Source organism: Podarcis melisellensis (genome assembly GCF_964234715.1).
Source record: "Podarcis melisellensis genome assembly, chromosome: W".
NCBI classification, from domain to species: Eukaryota; Metazoa; Chordata; class Lepidosauria; order Squamata; family Lacertidae; genus Podarcis; species Podarcis melisellensis.
The window spans coordinates 9,971,973-9,995,215 of NC_138535.1; the positions used below are offsets into that span (position 1 = coordinate 9,971,973).

At 45.3% G+C, this 23,243-nt stretch overlaps 1 pseudogene across 1 annotated transcript in view; it reads right to left on the reverse strand.

Moving 5' to 3' along the window:
• Positions 1–22,181, reverse strand: part of LOC309361214 (ensconsin-like) — a 225,524-nt pseudogene extending 203,343 nt beyond the window's left edge. Inside the window, exons 1-2 of the transcript XR_014173427.1 lie at positions 21,950–22,181; positions 16,447–16,610 (exon numbers count right to left, since the gene is read on the reverse strand). The product of XR_014173427.1 is annotated as an ensconsin-like (transcript). The remainder of the gene's footprint in view (positions 1–16,446; positions 16,611–21,949) is intronic.
• Positions 22,182–23,243: the final 1,062 nt, after the last annotated feature.

The following is a 23,243-nucleotide window of genomic DNA, read 5'->3' on the forward strand; positions in this document are numbered from 1 at the left end:
TACACACACACACATTTATTAATAATAATACTAATACTACTACTAATAATAATAATATTTATACCCCGCCCATCTGGCCGGGTTTCCCCAGCCACTCTGGGCGGCTCCCAATCAATTATTAAAAACACAAGACAGTGTTAAACATTAAAAACTTCCCCAAACTGGGTGAGAATCCCTCCCCGGAGGTGTTTTAACAGGGTGGATAAAAATCAAGGTTTTTTTAAAAAAATCGGATTATTTTTTATTTAAATCAGATTATTTTTATTTAAATTGGATTTTTAAAATAAAATGCTTTTGGAGGAAAAACCTTTCTAAAGATAGTTTTCTATTTAAGTTACATTATGGTCCAAAGGCTATTCATCAGGAAATAAGGATTTGTTGAAAGTTTTTCATGTGTGCTGAAACTCAGTCTAAGTTTTTTGGGGGGGTTTTTAATTGTTTAACCATATCGGTTAATCCAGCAATCCATCCATCCATCCATCCACCTTTTCTTAGGGAGGCAGACGAAAGTTGTTGAGTTTTTTGGGGGGGGCAGGTCAAAGTTGATGAAGTATTTTTAGGCGAGCAGGCAGAAATCCATCTATCCATCCACCTTTTTTAGGGGGCAGGTCAAGGTTGTTGACTTTTCAAGGGGGGCAGACCAAAGTTGTTGAGGTTCTTTTAAGGGGGCAGGTCATAGGTTGTTGAGCTTTTAGGGGAGCAGGCCAAAATCCATCCATCCATCCATCCATCCATCCATCAGTCCATCCATGCACCTTTTTTTAGGGAGGCAGACCAAAATTGTTGAATTTGGGGGGGGCAGGTCAATGTTGTTGAGCTTTTTTGGGGAGAAGGCCAAAATACATCCGTCCATCCATCCATGCACTTTTTTTTAGGGAGGCAGACAAAAGTTGTTGAGTTTTCAAGGGGGGCAGGTCAAAGTTGTTGAAGTATTTTTAGGGGAACAGGTCAAAGTTGTTGAAGTATTTTTAGGGGAGCAGTATTTTTAGGGCAGGTCAGAGTTGTTGAGCTTTTTTAAAGGGGGCAGTTCAAAGCTTTTTAAAACAGTATATGGTTAATTAAAAAAAATACTCACATTCCCATTTACAAAAAGAACGGAGAGCAGGCATGCTAGATCAGACCAGTGGCTGATCTAGTCATCTTGTTTTGAGCACTGGGCAGCCAGTTGCTTCTGGGAATCCCAGTTTAGTGCATGGAGGAAATAGTCACAATATATATATAATGAGGGACGTGGGTGGCGCTGTGGGTTAAACCACAGAGCCTGGAACTTGCCGATCAGAAGGTTGGCGGTTCAAATCCCTGTGACGGGGTGAGCTCCCGTTGTTTGGTCCCAGCTCCTGCCCACCTAGCAGTTCGAAAGCACGTCAAAGTGCAAGTAGATAAATAGGCACCGCTCCGGCAGGAAGGTAAACGGTGTTTCCGTGTGCTGCTCTGGTTTGCCAGAAGCGACTTAGTCATGCTGGCCACATGACCCGGAAGCTGTACGCCGGCTCCCTCGGCCAACAAAGCGAGATGAGCACCGCAACCCCAGAGTTGGTCATGACTGGACCTAATGGTCAGGGGTCCCCTTTACCTTTAGATAGATAGATGAGAGAGAGAGAGAGAGAGAGAGAGAGAGAGAGAGAGAGAGAGAGAGAGAGAGAGAGAGAACCTATTAGATTAAATGCCAGACAATCTTTCGTTTTCCCCCTCCCCAGGTCTGCTCACTTCAGCACTTTGGCAATCAAGCAGAACCCACTGCTGGCCGAAGCCTACTCAAATCTGGGGAACGTGTACAAGGAACGGGGCCAACTGCAGGAGGCAATTGAGCACTATCGGCACGCCCTGCGCCTCAAGCCGGACTTCATTGACGGATACATCAACCTCGCCGCTGCTTTAGTTGCCGCAGGCGACATGGAAGGAGCGGTGCAGGCCTATGTCTCTGCCCTGCAGTACAACCCTGTAAGTTGAATTCCGCCGGGAGAAGGCAGAGTTCTCTCCGAAACCTAAGTCGTGGCTTTGAACCAGCGCGATTCCGAAAGCAATTCCGTTTTCAGATTCGAAAGCTTTGCAGCTGGCTCTTCGTATCCCAAAATGTCCAAGTCTCCTCGGAAGTGGGACGCGGGTGGCACTGTGGTGCAAACGCCGGTCCTTTACCTTTTTTATATATACTGAACTGAAAAAGATACTCAAATGCCCATTTACAAAAAAAACCTGGAGGCCTTCCTAATTAGAAATCATGCCATCAGAAATTAAGAAAAAGGTTAGAGAGCACTCTTCATGCATGCAATGACAGCAGCCAGAATTTGAGTGCTGACAAATTGAAAAAGTGAGAATATTCCCACAAAACCCAGTTGGCGGGCCCAAATGTTAGAACAGGGGTTGGCAACGTGTGGCCCATGAGACACATGCGGCCCACGAAGACCGTTTTACTGGCCCACGAGCCGAGCTGCCCACTCGGTGAGTCCCCCAGCACAGCGGGGGACTCCCCGCGTGGTGCCGGAAATCGTGTTTGCGCACGAGCGGATACCGAAAATCATGTCTGCGCGTGTCCAGATGCCAGAAATCGCTTCTCCGCAGGCACGATTTCCAGCATCTGGGCACGCGCAGGCGCGATTTCCGGCATCACGCTGAACCAGTCCGGCCCACGGACAATCTTTGTGGGAGTGATCCGGCCCATGGCTGGTAAACCTTGTCGACCCCTATGGTAGAATATATACAACTGGCAAAAAAGACAGAGAGACTTCGAAGATACTTGACTCAGAAGGTTAATAAAGAATGGATAGTATTTAAAGAATATTTGAATAATGATTGGGATAACAAAAATTGTTGTGACGTGGGGTTTGTGATTTCAGCTCTCTTGACATAATATGCTGGAGACAGTTCTCTAGTAACACTTCTTTATTAAAGCAAACAAGACTGAGACCTGAGGAGGGGAGAGCTACATTTATAGGGACAGGGAACTAGCTAGAAAGGATACATTTTGGAGGGAACAATATCAGGCAATCACAGTCCTGCCTTTTGGAGGAAACCAATAAGACAGAGGATCCAAATACAGCAGCTTAAATGAACCAATAGTAGCTGTACCCTCTGGAACCAAAAGGCAGTTACTTTACCCTAATGCAAATACAGACAATAATAATACAGATATAAAATCCTTTGTTGTTTTTTTAAGATATTTATTAAAGATTTTCTTAATACAATTAAAAAAACAAACAAAATAACATATAACTTTACAATAACCATATTTTCTTCACTTCTTTGGACTTCCTCGCATCTCTCGTTCCTGCTTTCCAGGTTTTTCGAACTTTACCCAGCAATTTATCACCTTGTTTCAATTCTTATATTATAATTTTCCAATATTGTGTCCCTAATTTTAGATAATTTTACCCAAACCTTAAAAGCTTAATTTTAACATAATATTTATCCAAAATTTATCTTTTCTTATATTTTCATTTATCTTCATATTCCTTTTAACTAACTTAATGGTGCCATATTGTTAATAATCTTACATCTTTCTTAACACTCATACAATTTACAATATTTTTGTAAATAGTCCTTAAATTTCTTCCAGTCCTCCTCCACAGCCTCTTCTCCCAGGTCTTGGATTCTGCCAGTCATTTCTGCTAGCTCCATATAGTCTATCAGTTGCATCTGCCATTCTTCCAGTGTGGGCAAATCTTGGGTTTTCCAGTGCTTGGCGACAAGTATCCTTGCTGCTGTTGTTGCATACATAAAAAATGTTCGGTCCTTCTTTAACACCCTCTGGCCGACGATGCCTAAAAGAAAGACCTCTGGTTTCTTAGGGAAGTGTGATGGGATAATGAGCTGCTTGTGCGTAAAAGCTTAGTCCCTCAGAGTTTGGCAAAGTCAGCAAACCTCTGTCTCTCACAGAGCCCCTTGAACATGGCTCCGTCAGTCGCTGGCAGAATCCGACAGTGGGCGTTTACGGAATCTACTCCAGCATAAAAGCTCCTTGACAGAAACGCGTCATCTGGACTCTTGGCGCGACAGTTTCCGGCGAGGGGTGGGAGTACCTATGGGAGGACCTGGAACTTCTCCGCTGTTATCGCTGGAAGACTGCCAGAGCCATTCCTCCGTCTCTCTCTCTTTCTGATCCCCCACTCTCCCCCTGCTGGTGCCTTCCTCCGCTGCTGAGTCTCTCCTGACTTCTGAGAGCCCCTCCACCTCCTGCCTCTCCGATGGCAGTTCCCTGACATCCACCTCCCCTCCAGGGCCCCCTCCCCCCTCTCCCGCCCCCTTCCCTGCTGGCGGTGAGGATGGAAAACCCTGGAAAGCACACTCCTCATCATCAGAGGATTCGAACACTTCTCTCCACTGTCTCCCTGTGTCCTCTTCCTCGTCAGAGTTTATTCCCTCTTCCAGCCCTGATTCTGGGAACCCTGCAAACTCCTCTTCCTCATCGGTTGTGCCGAAGTGTTCCCTCCTGAATCGTTCCACGGGCTGAGGTTTCCTTGGAAACCGTTGATGAAACGTTTCTATTAACATCTCATCATTGACCTCCTCTGCCGGTACCCATGTGTTTTCCGACTCCACTTCCCCTTCCCATTCTACCAAATACTCCACCTGATTCCCTCTCCACCTGGAATCAATGATTTCTGCCACATGCATGTTGCGTTCCCTTTCTTCTATGACTGGTGTTTGTGTAACCTCCCTCTCACGTTCCCCCCACTCTCGCCCCTCTCGGTATGGCGACAGCAGAGACCTGTGAAATACTGGGTGCAGTTTCATGTGGTTGGGCAATCTGAGTTTGAATGCCACTGGGTTGACCTGTTGTATGACCTCAAAGGGTCCCAGCGGCTTGGGTCTCAATTTCTTACACCCACCCTTGAACGGCAACCCTTGGGTGGATAGCCACACCCGGTCCCCCACCCTTATGGTTTCACCTTCCCTTCTGCTTCTGTCTGCTTGTTTCTTGTATTCTTCCTTGGCCCTCTCCAAGTTAAGTTGGAGTTGCCGGTGGATCGCTTCCATCTCTTCAACAAAGTGTTCCGCAGCCGGGACACTCCATCTCTCCCCTCCTTCTCCTGGAAATGCCCTGGGATGACACCCATAATTCGCCAGGAAGGGACTTATCCCTGTGGACACATTCTCTGCGTTGTTGTATGCAAATTCTGCCAGAGCCAACTTATCTACCCAATCATTTTCTCTGTCACTTACATAACACCTCAGGTATTGTTGTAAAATCCCGTTTGCCCTTTCCGCTTGCCCATTTGTTTCTGGGTGCCGGGCAGTAGAAAAATTGACTTCCACGTGCAGTAAGCTCATGAGCTTCCTCCAGAACCTGGAAGTAAATTGTTTCCCTCTGTCGCTGACACCCTCAAGGGGGCGCCATGCAACCCGAAAATATGCTCTACAAACAACTTGGCGGTTTCTTCCGCTGTGACCGCGTGTGAACAGGCTATAAAATGACACATCTTAGTTAATAGGTCTACTACCACCATGACGGCTGTCTTCCCTTTGGATTTTGGCAGGTCCGTCATAAAATCTATGGATACTGCCTCCCATGGCCTTTCTGGCGTGGGTAAGGGTTCCAATAGCCCAGCTGGTGCCAGCCTCTCCCCTTTCGCTCGCTGACACCTGTCGCACCCCCTGACATATTCCCACACGTCTTCCCTCACCTTGGGCCACCAAAACTCCCTGGTAACCAACCACATGGTTTTGTGCTGCCCGAAGTGCCCCGCTGTGGGGCTGTCGTGTAACTGTTTGAGTACTCTGCCCCTCAGTTCCCCATCGGGTATGTACAGTGCCCCTTTGTAATACAACGCCCCATTCTTTTCTTCAAACCCCCCTGTGTTCTCCCCTGTCCCCCTGAGTTCTCTGAGTTTCTCTTGGGCGTATTCATCGTTCTCGGTACCCTCTACCAGTTCTCTCTGCCCCACCAATGCCGCCCCACACACCCAGCGGTCCTCAGGGATTATATGCCTTTCCTCAGGCGCTCCCTCCCCCTCTAAGTACTCAGGTTTTCTGGAAAGAGCGTCCGCCCTTACGTTCTCCGAGCCTGGTAACGAATTTCAAAATGGAATTTGGAGAACTCCTGGGCCCATCTCACTTGTCTCTGGTTCAGTACTCTGGCTGTTCTCCAATATTCCAGATTTTTGTGGTCGGTTCGCACTTGGACCTTGTGCTGCGCCCCAATCAGCAAGTGTCGCTATCTCCGGAATGCTTCGTGAATGGCGAGCAGTTCTCGGTCGTATACGGTGTAGTTCCTCTCAGATTTGTTCAACTTCCGCGAGAAGAAAGCACACGGTCTCCATTCCGACGTATCTTTTCCCGGCTGTAGAAGCACAGCCCCCACCGCTCAGTCTGATGCGTCAGTCTCCACTCTCATTGGTTGCTGTAGATCCACGTGCAGAAGTTGCTCTTCCGACGCAAACGCCTTCTTTAATTTTTCGAACGCTCGCTGCGCCTCTTCCGTCCAGACAAATTTCTTCTTGCTGCTAAGACAATCAGTGATGGGGGCCGTTAAGTGGGCAAAGTTTTTGATGAACTTCCGATAGAAGTTTCCGAAGCCCAGGAATCTTTGCACGTCCTTCTTAGTTTTTGGTGTCTTCCATTCCAGTACCGCTTGAACCTTGCTGGGATCCATGGCCAATAACCTTGTCTGACAACCGGTACCCCAGGAATTCCACCTCCCTGGTATGAAACTGACACTTCTCCAGTTTCACCCACAGCTGGTTTTCTTGCAATCTGCTCAGTACCTCTCTTACATCTCGTACATGCTGCTCCTCATTCTCCGAGTACACCAGGACGTCATCTAAGAACGCTACGCAGTTCTTGTAAAGCAATGGTCCCAATACGTGATTCATGAACGATTGAAAACAGGCCGAGCCCGCCTGTAGACCGAAGGGCATAACGAGATACTCAAAGGCCCCCAAGGGGGTGAACATAGTGGTTTTCCACTCATCACCCTTTCTCATACGTATCAGATTATATGCACCCCTAAGGTCCAGCTTGGTAAAAAATTTCCCTTTCCTCACCCGGGTCAAAATGTCATCGATTCTGGGCATGGGGAAGGTCACTGGTTCTGACACTGCATTTAGGGCCCGAAAGTCCACGACCAATCTGGGTTTATTAGTATTTTTTTTGTCCACAAAGAACACTGGGCTGCCCCCCACCGCTCGTGACTCTCTGATGAAACCTCGCTTGAGATTCTTGTCAATGAACTCCCTTAACTCCTGCATTTCACTGTCTGACATTGCATACAGCTTGCCCACTGGCAATTGTGCTCCTGGGAGTAAGTTAATTAGACAGTCAAAAGGTCTGTGCGGGGGCAGTTTGTCTGCTTCTCTTTCGCTGAAGACGTCAATCAGGTCAGCGTATTGTCGTGGCACCTTCCCTTTGTCCGTTACTTCCGTCCCTGCTAGAGTGGCCCTGGCCCCTTCCTGAGCCTTTCCCTCTTTGCAGTGTTCTAGGCAATGTGCTGATCCAAAGGAAACCACCCTCTGATGCCAGCCTACTAGCGGATCATGTAGCGCTAGCCAGCTCATCCCCAAAATAATGGGAGCTCCTCCCAAGGTGGCCACGTTAAACGCTATCAGTTCGGTGTGTCTTGCCACCCTCATTATCATCGGGACAGTCTGTTGGCTCACTTCTCCTCCCAACAGCTCCCTCCCATCAATCGTGGTCACCTGCAAAGGGTTACTTAAAGGGATAGTCTGTATCTGGTGTTCAGCTGCAAACTCCTTACTCATAAAATTACAGGAGCTGCCTGAATCCAATAGCGCTTTTATCTTTAGTGGGTGTCCGTTTGGCAGCTCTAGCAACACCTCTATCACAAGCGCTGGTCTTGGGGGTTCCGGCGTGGGCACTTTCACTGCTCTTTGGCCTGGCTGCTGTGCCCCAATGGTGGCAGCCAGGCGTTGGCTTTTACTTGCTCCTTGACTTCTTCTTCCTCCTTCCCCCCAACAGCTCCCGCCATCCCTTGCCATTCCTTTCTTTGCGGGCAGACTCTGGCAAAGTGACCTGGCTGTTGGCAGAGATAACATTTCTTGGCACTCTTTCCCTCCTTCTTCCTCCCTTCACTGGGGTTTGAAACTGCGCGCGCGCGCGCTGTTCCAAGTTCCATCGGCTCTGCTGGTGGGAAAGGCTGCTCTGGAATCTCTGGAATGCGGAAATCCCTCCAACGTTCCCCCTTTCCTTCCCGCTTTTCCAAAGCTCTCGCCTCCTGGCGCGCTCCTATGGTCAGCGCGGATTTAGTCAGCTGGTCCATAGACTCCGCCCTCGGCGCCCGGGAAAGTTCATCTTTCACTGCCGAAGAGAGCCCTTCTTCGAACAGCATTTGTATGGGGTCACTCGATAGATCCCAACCCAGTCTATGAATCAGCATGGTGAACTCAGTCCAGTACTCACGGACAGATCGGCTCCCCTGTTTACACGCCATTAACTGTCTGCGCACCACTCCCTGCTCAATCTCGCTGGAAAACATCAGATCCATGGCGCGAAAAAACTTCCTCGAGTCCCTTAGGATGTCATTATTGGCTGCCATCAGGGGCCTAACCCAGTCTTTCGCCCCCCCTTCGAGATGGCCAATCACAAACGCCACTCTCGACTCCTCATCGGGGAAGTCATCAAACTGCAGATTGAGGGCATATTGCATCTCTGTTCTAAAGGCTTGATAGTTCCTGGGATCCCCCCCAAACTTCTGCACCAATCCTGGCACCTTTCTTGCGAGTGGGGTGGTTTTTCCCTTATCCGCATCCTGAGCCCTCCTCTCCTCAAGCCTCGCCGTTTGCAGCGCTAGCTGGACCTCCAACGCCCTGTACCTTTCTTCCAGGCTTGGACCCGCTCCAGCTCCTGCTCCTCCGGTTCCGGCTGGGTTGCTCATGATGCCTCTCCTTGCACAAGCTGCTTTCAAAGACTGTCGGATTGCTGTGATGGGATAATGAGCTGCTTGTGCGTAAAAGCTTAGTCCCTCAGAGTTTGGCAAAGTCAGCAAACCTCTGTCTCTCACGGAGCCCCTTGAACATGGCTCCGTCAGTCGCTGGCAGAATCCGACAGTGGGCGTTTACGGAATCTACTCCAGCATAAAAGCTCCTTGACGGAAACGCGTCGTCTGGACTCTCGGCGCGACAGTTTCCGGCGAGGGGTGGGAGTACCTATGGGAGGACCTGGAACTTCTCCGCTGTTATCGCTGGAAGACTGCCAGAGCCATTCCTCCGTCTCTCTCTCTTTCTGATCCCCCACTCTCCCCCTGCTGGTGCCTTCCTCCGCTGCTGAGTCTCTCCTGACTTCTGAGAGCCCCTCCACCTCCTGCCTCTCCGATGGCAGTTCCCTGACAGGAAGGTATACTTAAATACCTTTTTCAACTCGTTATATATCATTTCCCAGAAAGCCTTAACTCTAGGGCAGGTCCACCAGAGGTGAAGGAACGTTCCTTCAGTTTCTTTACATTTCCAACATTTATTATCAGACAAATGGTATATTTTTGCAAGCTTGACTGGAGTCATGTACCTCCTATATATCATTTTCATAATATTTTCTTTCAAGGCATTACATGCCGTGAATTTCAAACCGGTGGTCCATAACCTTTCCCAGTCAGCAAACATGATATTATACCCAATGTCCTGTGCCCATTTTATCATAGCCGATTTGACCGTTTCATCTTGTGTATTCCATTTTAGCAGCAAATTGTACATTCTTGAAAGTACCTTAGTCTTAGGTTCTAACAATTCCGGTTCCAACTTTGATTTTTCCACCTGGAATCCTATCTTTTTATCCAACTTGAAAACCTCTTTGATCTGAGCATAATGTAACCAATCTCACACTTTATCTTTTAGTTTCTCCAAACTCTGCAACCTCCAATTATCTCCATCTTTTTCTATTATTTCCCAATATTTCGGCCATTTGGCCTCCATATTGAGTCTTTTCCGGGCCTTAGCTTCCATTGGTGATAGCCACCTTGGGGTCTTATTTTCCAATAAGTCTTTATATTTTATCCAGACATTAAACACTGCTTTCATGACAATATGGTTCTTGAAAGCCTTATGACTTTTGACCTTGTCATACCACAAATATGCATGCCATCCATAAGCATTGTTAAAACCTTCCAGATCCAAAACCTCAGTGTTTTCAAGAAGCAGCCAGTCTTTCAACCAGCAGAAAGCTGCTGATTCATAGTACAACTTTAAGTCTGGCAGGGCAAAGCCCCCTCTTTCTTTAGCATCAGTTAGTATCTTGAACTTAATTCTGGGCTTTTTGCCCTGCCAGACAAATTTGGAAATATCTCTTTGCCACCTCCCAAAACACTCCATTTTATCCACAATCTGTAAAGTCTGGAACAAAAACAGCATTTTTGGCAGTACATTCATCTTTATAGCAGCAATTCGTCCTGACAAGGAAAGTTTCAATCTTGACCAAACTTCTAAATCCCTTTTAATTTCAGACCAACACTTTTCATAGTTATCCTTAAATAGACTCATATTCTTCGCTGTTATGTTTACCCCTAGGTATCTTACTTTTTTAACCACGTTTAACTCTGTCTCTTTCTGAAACCTTTCTGATTCTGAAGGTGTTAATTTTTTTTCCAATACTTTAGTTTTCTGCTTGTTGAGTTTAAATCCCGCCACCCGACCAAACTCCTGAATCAATTGTAATACCCTTTTCGTACTAGATTCTGGCTCCTGTAGGGTCAAAACCAGATCATCTGCAAAAGCTTTAAATTTATACTGTTTCGCTCCGACCTGAATTCCTTCCACCAACCGGTCTCCTCTAATCATATTCAAGAGCACCCCCAGGACCGAAATAAATAACAAAGGAGAGATAGGACAACCTTGTCGTGTTCCTTTTTCAATTTTGAACTCTTCCGTCACCACATTGTTCACTATCAATTTAGCCTTTTGTTCTGAATAAATTGCATCTATCCCATTCTCAAATCCCCGTCCCACTCCCATCCCTTCCAAGTTTTTCTTCATAAACTTCCATGAAATATTATCAAAGGCCTTCTCCGCATCTATAAATATTAACACTGCTTTTGTATTAATATTTGTTTGCAAAAGTTCCAAAATGTCAATAATGTTCCTTGTGTTAGCAAACAAATGTCTACCTGTTGTGTATTGAGTCAAAGGATTTTATATCTCCCAGGCAGATATAAAATCCTTTGACTCAATACACAACACCCCTCCCCCCCCCCCCAGTGAGCACAGCAGACGTAATCTCTCAGGTACTGTGGGGTCCTAGAACTTCTACTTGATCTCCTGACAACAGGTGTTGCCGGTTCTGGATTGGGTGTCACCTGTGGTAGGGGGGCTGCTATAGGGGTTTCGTCAGGAACAGATGGAGTCCCAGACATCTCAGGGTCCCCTACCTTTACCTCGTCATCCTGAGGACTAGCAGACCCTGGTTCATTTGCTGAAGCCCCTGGTGACTGCACCTCTGGGCCATTTTCACTCTGGTCTTGCAGCTCTGCGTTGTTAGCCAGGGATGAATTATCAGACTCCTCCCTGCTGAGCGCCCGGCGCCTCAGCTGATCTATATGTCTCTTCCAAACTTGCCCATTTTCCAAGGTCACATAATAGGACACAGGTCCACTAGTCCGGGTGACCACACCAGCCACCCACCGCGAACCTCGTGAATAGTTCCTCACCCAGACCAGATCTTCAGGGGCGAGATACCTTGTTGTGTCAGTCTCAGCCTGGGGGGTTGCTCTTGAATTACGGTTTGGCATTTTATCCGGGTGGACATAATCCAGCACCGTTACCAGTCTTCTACCCAAGAGCAGCTCAGCTGGCGATTTGCCCGTCGCAGTACACGGCGTCGCATGCTGCAAAAATAACATTCGCGCGATGCGAGCTGACCAGTTATCCTCCATTAAGCGCGCAATGGATTCTTTGGCTGTTCTTACCATGCGCTCCGCCTGCCCATTGGAGGATGGGTGAAAGGGCGCGGATGTGACCCCTCTTATGAAGTTATCAGCCAAGAATGCCCTGAATTCTTGGGATACAAAAGCTGCCCCATTATCTGATACAATGGTCTCAGGTAACCCGTGTTCGATATCGATCTGCCGAGCTTGATCGATGAGCCGTGACCTCTGATTGCTTTACGATCGCCAATCAGCAGTTTATAACGGGTCCGGCACACTTCTTCAAAAGCTGCGCCACTGTTGCTTCCTTCAGGTCACGGCTTAGCAGAGTAGAACACAGCGGTGTAAAGCAGTCTTACTTCCTTCAAGCAAGCATACACAGACAGCTCCGTCTATTTACAGCTCTTTATTGAAACATTTCAGCCATCACTGCTGGCAGCCATTGCAAACATGTCTCTCTCTCTCAGATACACAGAGAGAACTGAACGTACAGGAAACAAGCTCCTCCTCAGCTTCTAAACTGACGTCAGTAGGTGACGCACTCACTCAGAACACTTAACCATTTAAGTTCTGAACTATCACAACCCGTGGGTTGCAAACAGCTGCCTCAACACCTTGATTACGGCAGCTGATGCCATGCTAGGGACCATCGCCACTTCTAATCATTTGGAATATGCATCGACGATAACCAAAAAGCACCACTGAGAAACAGGGTTCTTGAGACGCTTCACATGGGACACCCGGGAATGGTCAGGATGAAGTCGCTAGCCCGATGTTATGTGTGGTGGCCTGGAATGGCCCAGCAAAATCTAAGTGCAGCCGGCTCCAGGGAGATCTGGACTGCTCCCACCAGTGAAGTGGTGCTCTGGCCACTTCTGGCCGCACCTCTTGGCATGCCTTGCATGTTCGTACCCATTGTTCTATGTTCTGGTCCATTCCAGGCCACCACACATAACATCGGGCTAGCAACTTCATCCTGACCATTCCCGGGTGTCCCATGTGAAGCGTCTCAAGAACCCTGTTTCTCAGTGGTGCTGGGATGATCACCCTATCTCCCCACAGGAGACAACCCTTATGCATGGACAACTCGTGCTGCCTTGTCGCATAAGGCCTGAATTTGTCTTCATGCAGACCACCTGGCCACCCCCTCCCCACCCAAGTGAGCACACGGGAGAGAACAGCATCTTTCCTCGTTTTCTCAGCTATATCAGTAGCCGTTACAGGAGCCCCCGGAAGTGTTTCCAGCATCATTATGTGCTCCGCTGGAGCAGGATCCTCATTGCTCCCACCAGGAAGGGGCAATCGACTCAGCGCATCAGCGTGGCACAACCGTTTCCCCGGCACATGGGTCAAGGTGTACTGGAACCCGTTCAGGAATATAGACCAACGCAACATTCTGGGGGAGAGAATTTGTGGCGTTTGTTTGTTCGGGTTGAACAACCCTAACAGTGGTTTGTGGTCCGTTTCAATGGAGAAATGGTGACCGTACACATAATCATGGAACTTTTTGATTCCTGCCACAATTGCAAGCGCCTCTTTGTCAATTTGAGCATAGTTGCGCTCCGTGGGCGACAACGTACGGGAATAGAAAGAGATGGGCTTTTCCGACCCATCCGGTTCCCTGTGACTCAGCACCGCCCCCAGGTCGTATTGAAAGGCATCACATGCCAGGACCAGCGGCTTCGACTCATCATAATGAGCAAGGACGCTCCTGCTACTCAGCATTCCTCGCAAGGAGTCAAAAGCCTTCTGCTGCCCCTGCCCCCATTGCCACACATTCTTTTTCTGCAACAGTCTATGTAATGGTTCAGCTACCGAAGCTTTCTGGGGTAAGAACGAATGATAAAAGTTAATAAGTCCCAGGAATGACTGCAACTCCGTCTTGTTCTGTGGTCATGGTGCCTCAATGATGGCCTTAACTTTAGCATCTGTGGGGTGGATGCCTGATGCATCAATTTTAAACACCAATAAATCCACAGTTGGCACCCCAAAACTGCATTTTTCCTTTTTTAGTTGCAACCCCACCTCCTTGAACTTGAGCAACACTGCACGGACACACGCAACCAGTTCCTGTGGGTCTTTTCCAGCAATCAAAACATCATCAAAAAATGGCAAGACCCCCGGCAGACCTCTTAACAGGCGTTCCATGAGCCCTTGAAAAATCCCTGGGGCCACACAAACTCCAAATTGTAATCTGTTAACTCTGAACGCCCCTTTATGTGTGACAATAGTCTGTGCTTCCGCTGATTGTGGGGTTACTGGCAGCTGTTGGTAAGCTTGTGCCAGGTCAATTTTGGCAAACACCTTGCCCCCAGCCAGTTTAGCCAACAGATGTGATACAACTGGAATGGGGTATGAGTTTCCCCTGAGTGCCTTATTGATAGTACATTTGTAATCAGCACAGATCCTGACTCCCCCATTTGCTTTAAGGAGCGTGACGATTGGAGTCTCCCACTTAGCGGAGTCCACGGGTGAGAGAACTCCCTGCTTGACCAATTTATCCAGCTCTGCTTCGATCTTGGGTTGCAGTGCAAATGGCACTCGCCTTGGTTTGAGTCGGATTGGGGCCACCCCAGGGTCCAATTTGAAGTCAACTGGGGGCCCTTTATAACAACCCAGTTTTCCATTAAAGAGACCAGCAAATTCTTTGCATAATGCCTCGCTCATCTCAGGGCAGGTTTGGATTGAATTAAGCCCTGATATACTCAGTCCCAGGGCGGGGAACCAGTCAGTGCCCAGGAGACTGGGGCGACTGCCCTTCGCAATCACCAGTTTGAGTACCGCCTGTTTGTCCCAGAACTGTACTCTCACGGCACACATTCCCATGACATGGATTCAGGAGAGTCTCTTCCAGATCTTGGAAGTCGCAGTGCTGAGCGAGCTTCCGCAGTTCAGCTAGAAATGCAGATACAGACTCCCCAGCACGCTGCTGCCTCTTATGAAACTCCATCCGCCGGGCCATCTTGGTCTCAGTAGGCGCCAAATGGCTTGTTAGGCAGGCAAGAATATCTTTGAGAGATGTCTCACTTAGCTTCGCTGGAGCAAGCAATGCCTTGGCCAGCTTGAAAATCTCAGGCCCACAGTAGCTCAGGAATGTGGCCCTTCTTTTGCTGGCATCGGTGATCCCTTGAGCCACTGCGAATAACTCGAAGCGTTCAACGTAGTCTTCCCACGTGTGGGGCTCTGATGGCTGGAAGGGCTCCAATACCCTTGGACTCTCCATTGTCCTGTGGGCAGGGTCGTCTTCTCAGCTGGCCAGTGAGTCTTGTTCTTAGCTACAATCCGGACTCTGAGGCAGGGCTGCATTTAACCGCTCCTCAGCATTCCAGATCCCACCTTCGTCGCCAGTTGTTGTGACGTGGGGTTTGTGATTTCAGCTCTCTTGACATAATATGCTGGAGACAGTTCTCTAGTAACACTTCTTTATTAAAGCAAACAAGACTGAGACCTGAGGAGGGGAGAGCTACATTTATAGGGACAGGGAACTAGCTAGAAAGGATACATTTTGGAGGGAACAATATCAGGCAATCACAGTCCTGCCTTTTGGAGGAAACCAATAAGACAGAGGATCCAAATACAGCGGCTTAAATGAACCAATAGTAGCTGTACCCTCTGGAACCAAAAGGCAGTTACTTTACCCTAATGCAAATACAGACAATAATAATACAGATATAAAATCCTTTGACTCAATACACAACAAAAATCATTATCATTATTCTGTTGGAAGCCGCCAAGAGCGGCTGGGGAAACCCAGCCAGATGGGAGGGATAGAAATAATAAATTTTAATTTTTATTATAATTATTATTATTCTGTTGGAAGCTATTAAGCATTGCTGGGGGAAACCTAGCCAGATGGGCGAGGTAGAAATAAATTATTGTTGTTGTTGTTGTTGTTGTTGTTGTTGTTGTTGTTGTTATCCTCCTCCTCCTATTTTTTTCCTTTTCCTTTCTTCCCTTTCTTAGCAAACTTTGTACAGTGGTACCTCGGGTTACATACGCTTCAGGTTACAGACTCCATTAACCCAGAAATATTACCTTGGGTTAAGAACTTTGCTTCAGGGTGAGAACAGAAATCATGCTCCTGTGGCGCGGCAGCAGCAGGAGGCCCCATTAGCTAAAGTGGTGCTTCAGGTTAAGAACAGTTTCAGGTTAAGAACAGACCTCCAGAACAAATTAAGTACTTAACCCAAGGTACCACTGTATATGGAGTTTGTACATGGAGTTTGTATACAGGTTACATTGTGTACTCTTATGTACATAATGGCTGAATGTTTAATAATGATTTTAAAAAATTAAAACAACTTTAAAAGAGGATTAAGACAGATACAACTAGTGCCAACTTGGCCCTCCAGCTGTTTGGGGACTACAACTCCCATCATCCCTAGCTAACAGGACCAGCGGTCAGGGATGATGGCAATTGTAGTCCCCAAACAGCTGGAGGGAAAATTTGGGCCATGCCTGCTCTTAACTATTTAAATCAGTGGTGGCCGAACTCGAACCTCCAGCTGTTTTGGGACTACAGCTCCCACCGTCCCTAGTTAACAGGACCAGTGGTCAGGGATGATGAGAATTGTAGTTCCCAAACAGCTGGAGGGTCGAGTTGGGCCATGCCTGCTCTAATGCAACAGCATTCAGCTCTACAATACCTTCTCCTCCTCCAGCTTCTGTTGCCGCTTTTCCTCTACTGCTACTCTCCTTTGTTGCTCCTTCAACTTCTTTTCCTTCAGTCGTCTCTGTCTCTCCTCCATTTGCTTCTCATACTGGAGTTTGGGCTTTTTCTCCTTTTCCAATATCTGTGTTTCTTTGGCCGCTGCAAATTTCAACCAGGGTGGATAAAAATCAATGATTTTTTAAAAAACAAAATTTTAAAAATCATATTTTTTATTTAAATTTGTTTTTTTTAATTTAAATCGGATTTTTAAAATAAAATGCTTTTGGAGGAAAAAGCATTCTAAATTTTTTCTATGTAAGAGACATTCTAGTCCAAAGGCTATTCATCAGGAAATAAGGGTTTTAAGTTTTTCATGTGTCTAAAACTCAGTTGTTGTTTTTAAAAAACTGTTTAACCACATCAGTTAACAAGCAGGGAGGCATATGTTATAATGCTACTGTTTTGGTTAAATAAATTGTTTTAATTGTTATGAAGGAAATTATTATTTTTCTCCTTCCAATCAAGTGCAGCAGAAAAGCTGTCCAAATAGAAGCAGTTAATTTATTAAACCTCACCATCATTTCATCAATGTATTTCTAATAGTAGAACCAAATCAGTTATTTTTATATATATCGCCCTGACCTAGCCACTGTGATCCATGCGACGGTCACCTCCAGACTGGATTATTGTAACTCGCTCTACATGGGGCTGCACTTGAGACTGACCCAGAAACTCCAGCGGGTGCAGAATGCCGCGGCGAGACTCCTTACGGGGTCTTCACTGCGAGATCACATTCATCCAGTACTATACCAGCTGCACTGGCTCCCGGTGGAGTACAGGATCAGGTTTAAGGTGCTGGTTTTAACCTTTAAAGCCCTATACGGCCTAGGACCCTCGTACCTACGGGACCGCCTCTCCTGGTATGCCCCACAGAGAAACTTATGGTCTTCAAATAAAAACATCTTGAAGGTCCCAGGCCACAGAGAAGTTAGGCTGGCCTCAACTAGAGCCAGGGCTTTTTCGGCTGTGGCTCCGATCTGGTGGAACGCTCTGTCACAAGAGACTAGGGCCCTGCGGGACTTGACATCTTTCCGCAGGGCCTGCAAGACAGAGCTGTTCCACCAGGCCTTTGGCCAGGGCACAGCCTGACTCCCTCCCTCGGCAATCTTCGTGGAGCTCTGGCACAATGGTTGCCAGTGGCTTGAATTGAATCAATTTTATAATGAATGATTTTAGAGTGTTGTTTGTGCTGTACCTTTGTACTGTTTTATTTTTTTTTATATAAATGTTTATTGAGATTTTTTAAATACAAATGCATAAATAATAAACGACTTTACTTATATAACATAATTTCTTCACTTTTTTGGACTCCCTCACGTCTCCCTCACGTTGGCCCTCACGTTAAAAAGATTTTTTCATGTAAATTATCATCTTGTTTACAATCTTATGTCCCTTCATTTAAATACATCTAACATTTCTCCAAAAGGTTTATGTTTTCCTTAATCTCACTTATCGTCAAGTTCAGATCTAATTTGGTGGTGAGCAATTATTTATGATCTAGCATCCTTCTTAACATTCAGCCAAATCACAATATTTTTGTAAATAAATCTTAAATTTCTTCCAGTCTTCTTCAACCCTCTCTTCTCCCAGGTCTCGGATTCTGCCAGTCATCTCGGCCAGTTGCATGTAGTCCATCAGCTGCATCTGCCACTCTTCCAGTGTGGGTAGATCTTGGGTTTTCCAATTCTTAGCGATAAGTATCCTTGCTGCCGTTGTTGCATACATAAAAAATGTTCGGTCCTTCTTTAACACCTTCTGACCGACCATGCCCAGAAGGAAGGCCTCTGGTTTCTTGGTAAAGGTATACTTAAATACCTTTTTCAACTCATTATATATCATTTCCCAGAAGGCCTTCACTTTAGGGCAAGTCCACCAGAGGTGAAAGAATGTTCCTTCACCTTCTTTACATTTCCAACATTTATTGTCAGACAAATGGTATATTTTGGCAAGTTTAACTGGGGTCATGTACCATCTATATATCATTTTCATTACATTTTCCTTCAGAGCATTACATGCAGTGAAGTTCAGCCCAGTGGTCCACAACCTTTCCCAGTCCTCAAACATAATGTTATGCCCAATATCCTGTGCCCACTTTATCATAGCCGATTTAACCATTTCGTCTTGTGTGTTCCATTTCAACAGCAAGTTATACATTCTTGAAAGTACCTTAGTCTTAGGTTCTAACAGTTCTGTTTCTAGCTTCGATTTCTCCACCTGGAATCCTAACTTTTTGTCATTTTTGAAAACTTCTTTAATCTGAGCGTAATGTAACCAGTCTCACACTTTATCCTTCATTTTTTCCAAACTCTACAATTTCCAATTGTCACCATCTTTTTCTAGTATTTCCCAATACTTTGGCCATTTGACCTCCATATTGGGGGTTTTTCGGGCCTTAGCTTCCAGAGGTGAAAGCCACCTTGGAGTTTTGTTTTCCAATAAGTCTTTATACTTTGTCCAGACAGCAAACACTGCTTTTCTGACAATATGGTTCTTAAAGGCCTTATTGATCTTAACTTTATCATACCATAAGTATGCATGCCAACCAAAAGCATTGTTAAAACCTTCCAAATCCAATACATCAGTGTCTTCGAGAAGTAGCCAGTCTTTAAGCCAGCATAATAAGCCTCATAATATAACTTTAGGTCTGGCAGGGCAAAGCCCCCTCTTTCTTTCGCATCAGTTAATATCTTAAACTTAATTCTGGGCTTTTTGCCCTGCCAGACAAATTTAGAAATATCTCTCTGCCACTTCCGGAAGCACTCTGTCTTATCCACAATCTGTAATGTCTGAAACAAGAACAACATTTTTGGCAATACATTCATCTTGATAGCAGCAATTCGGCCTAACAAAGAAAGTTTCAGTTTTGTCCAACTATCCAAGTCTCTCTTAATTTCTGACCAACATTTTTCATAATTGTCTTTAAATAGACTCAGGTTTTTTGCTGTTATGTTCACCCCTAGGTACTTTACTTTTTTGACTACATTTAATTCTGTCTCTCTCTGAAACCGTTCTGACTCTATATCTGTCAAGTTTTTTTCCAATACTTTAGTTTTCTGTTTATTTAGTTTAAATCCCGCCACCCGACCAAAGTCTTGAATCAGTTGTAATACTCTTTTCGTACTAGATTCTGGCTCCTGCAGGGTCAAAACTAGGTCATCTGCAAAAGCTTTAAGTTTATATTGTTTCGCTCCGACCTGAATTCCTTCCACCAAGCGGTCCCCTCTAATCATATTCAAGAGCACCTCCAAAACCGAAATGAATAGCAAAGGGGAAATAGGGCAGCCTTGTCGTGTTCCTTTTTCAATTTTAAACTCTTCTGTAACCACATTGTTCACTATCAATTTAGCTTTTTGTTCTGAATATATTGCATCAATCCCATTCTCAAAACCCCGTCCCACTCCCATTTCTTTTAAATTTCCCTTCATAAATTTCCATGAAATGTTGTCAAAGGCTTTCTCCGCATCTATAAAAATTAACACTGCTTTTGTATTTATCTCTGTTTGCAAAAGTTCCAAAATGTCAATTATATTCCTTGTATTGGCAAACAGATGTCTTCCTGGGAGAAAACCTGCCTGGTCCTTATGAATTACTTCATTTAATACTTTTTAAAATCTGCTTGCCAAAATATCTGCAAATATTTTATAATCCACGTTTAAAAGGGAGATGGGGCGGTAGTTCTTAAGTTGTGTCTTTTCAGCTTCCGATTTTGGTATCAATGTGATAAAGGCTTCCTTCCACGATTCCGGCGCCTTCTTCCCTTCCATAATTTCATTGCTGACCTCCATCAACGGTTGTATCAAATAGTCTTTTAGTGTCTTATAATACTTGGAGGTCAGCCCATCTGGCCCTGGAGACTTGCCCAGTTGCATGTTCTGAATGGCTTGTTCAATCTCTTGTCGTGTTATTTTGCAGTTCAGGATTGATATATTTTCTTGTGACAATTTAGGTAGTCCATTTTTTTCCAAAAATTGTTTAATCTCGTCCTCGTCTTGCGGCCCTTGAGTGTATAATTTTTTTAAATATCTCTGAAAACATTTTCTGATGTCCACGGGGTTCTGAATGTTTCTTCCTTCAATCTCTAAATTTGTGACTATGTTTAATTTTTGTCTCTTCTTCAACTGCCAAGCTAGCAATTTCCCACATTTGTTTGCCGATTCAAAAGTTTTTTGTTTCAATAATTTGATCTTCCACTCTATTTCCTGATTTATCAATTTAGAGTATTGTGCTTGGTGAAGTTTAATTTCTCTCAAAATTGACTGTGACTTCGGAGTTAGTCTTAACTTCTTCTCTAATTCTCTAATTTTCTCCAAGATCTTATCTTTCCTCTCATTTTGAGTCCTTTTCTTTACAACATTCTGTTGTATCAAGAATCCCCTCATCACAGCCTTACTTGCGTCCCAAATGATTCTTTTTTCCACCGTAGTATTCAAATTTATCTCAAAATAGTCCTTTAAGGCTTTTTGGGCCTTCTTAATAATCTCCTGATCTCTAAACAAATTGTCATTCATCTTCCATCTAAAGGAGCCGGTTGGTAATAGTGTCATGTCCATTTTCAGTGCGTTATGGTCGGAGCAGGTCTTTGGGCAGATTTCCACCTTTCTAGCCTTAGGTGCCAGACCTCTAGATATCCATATTTGGTCGATTCTTGTCCAAGTCAGTTGGGCTTCAGAGAAGAATGTTCCCTCTCTTCCCAAGGGGTTCTTTGTCCTCCAGATGTCAATCAAGTCCATATTGTCTGTCATTTCAAAAAAGGTTTTTGGTAATCTGCCGTCTTTTGTAACATTCTGATTTTGTGACTTATCCATGTTGGTTGAAGCGACCCCATTCATATCTCCCATCATAATGATGTTGTCATAGTCCAGATAATCCAGCATAGTCTCATGCAACTTCTTGTAAAACTCAGATTTCCCTTCGTTTGGTGCATAGATTCCTAATATCAGAAGCTTCTCTCCTTGATGTTGTATCTCAATTGCCAAAATTCTTCCATGTTCATCTTTAAATAAGAATTTAGGTGACAGGCTCTCTTTTGCATAAATCACCACCCCTCTTTTCTTTACTTTGTCCGAAGAGATAAATTCCTGACCAAGTCTTTTGTTTATTAATACTTTCCTGTGGAGCCTAGTCACATGTGTACTGTTTTAATGTTGTTAGCCGCCCTGAGCCCGGCTTCGGCTGCGGAGGGCGGGATATAAATAAAATTTATTATTATTATTATAACTGTCAAAACCACTCTGAAAACTTATTCTTCCAAAAAGAAAACCTTCTCTGCTTGTCCAGATTAAGAGGATGCCAGCAAGATTAAAAAAAGAAGATTTAAATCAAGTCTTACAGACTAGCGATTTAAATCAGGTCTGACTGACAAGTGGTTTACCAGTAAATCGTGATTTAAATCGATTTGAATGGTAATCACATGTCTGTATTTTTAAATATATCCCTACCATGCTGCTTCTCACGCTCCTCTCTCCACTTCCTGGCCAGCCTTTGCCTCTCTTCTGTTCTCAAAGTGGACCCATCAATCACTGGAAAGGATGGCAAAGTTGAACTGGTTACAGGGCTGAGGTTTCTGGAGGAACAAGTGACCAATGGGCGCAATTTTCTTTTCCCAGGAGTGCAACTCCAGCCTGACGTGCAGGGATACTGGTTAACATGGGAATACATGCGCCAGGGCATGGTGGATAAAAATCAATGATTTTTAAAATTTAAATCAGATTTTTAAAATAAAGTGCTTTTGGAGGAAAAATCTTTCTTTCTTTTTTCGTGTAGAAGACAACCCCCAATTTTAAACTTTTTTTTAAAAATGGGGGGGGGAGGATATAGTCTTATACATTATATGTATGTTGTTTTTAAATAAACTCCATTAGTTGAAAAAGACTTGGTCTACATGGTCTCTTATTCTTCCTGATAGCTTGGCTAATTCTGCGCACTCCATTAACTTTTGTTGCCACTTCCATTTTGATGGTCCTTTTTCTCCCTTCCAGTCTGATGCTATTAAGATTCTCGAGGCCACTGTTGCATATAGAAATAATTCCCTTGTATTTTGGGGGATATCGGGTTCACAAAACAAAAACGGCATCCTCATCGGCCCAAGCAGACCAATTCTTACCAAGCTTTGGAAAAATGTCACAATGAGAAATTTTCGAGAAGAGAATAATAATAGAATAATAAATTATTGTTTATACCCCGCCCATCTGGCTGGGTTTCCGCAGCCACTCTGGGTGGATCGCAACCGAATATGAAAAAACACACGACAGCATTCAACATCAAAAACATCCCAAAACAGGGCTGCCTTCAGATGTCTTCTTAAAGTCCAATAGTTGTTTATTTCTTTGACATCTGATGGGAGAGGGAGCCACCACTGAGAAGGCCCTGTGCCTGCTTCCCTGTAACCTCGCTTCTCGCAGGGAGGGAACTGCCAGAAGGACCTCGGGAGAGGGACCCACGCATCCAGGCTGAATGATGGGGGTGGAGAAAACTTGTACAGTGGTACCTCGGGTTAAGTACTTAATTTGTTCCGGAGGTCTGTACTTAACCTGAAACTGTTCTTAACCCGAAGCACCACTTTAGCTAATTGGGCCTCCTGCTGCTGCCATGCCGCTGGAGCACAATTTCTGTTCTCATCCTGAAGCAAAGTTCTTAACCTGAAGCACTTTTTCTGGGTTAGCAGAGTCTGTAACCTGAAGCGTATGTAACCTGAAGTGTATGTAACCCAAGGTACCACTGTAGAGCCTTATT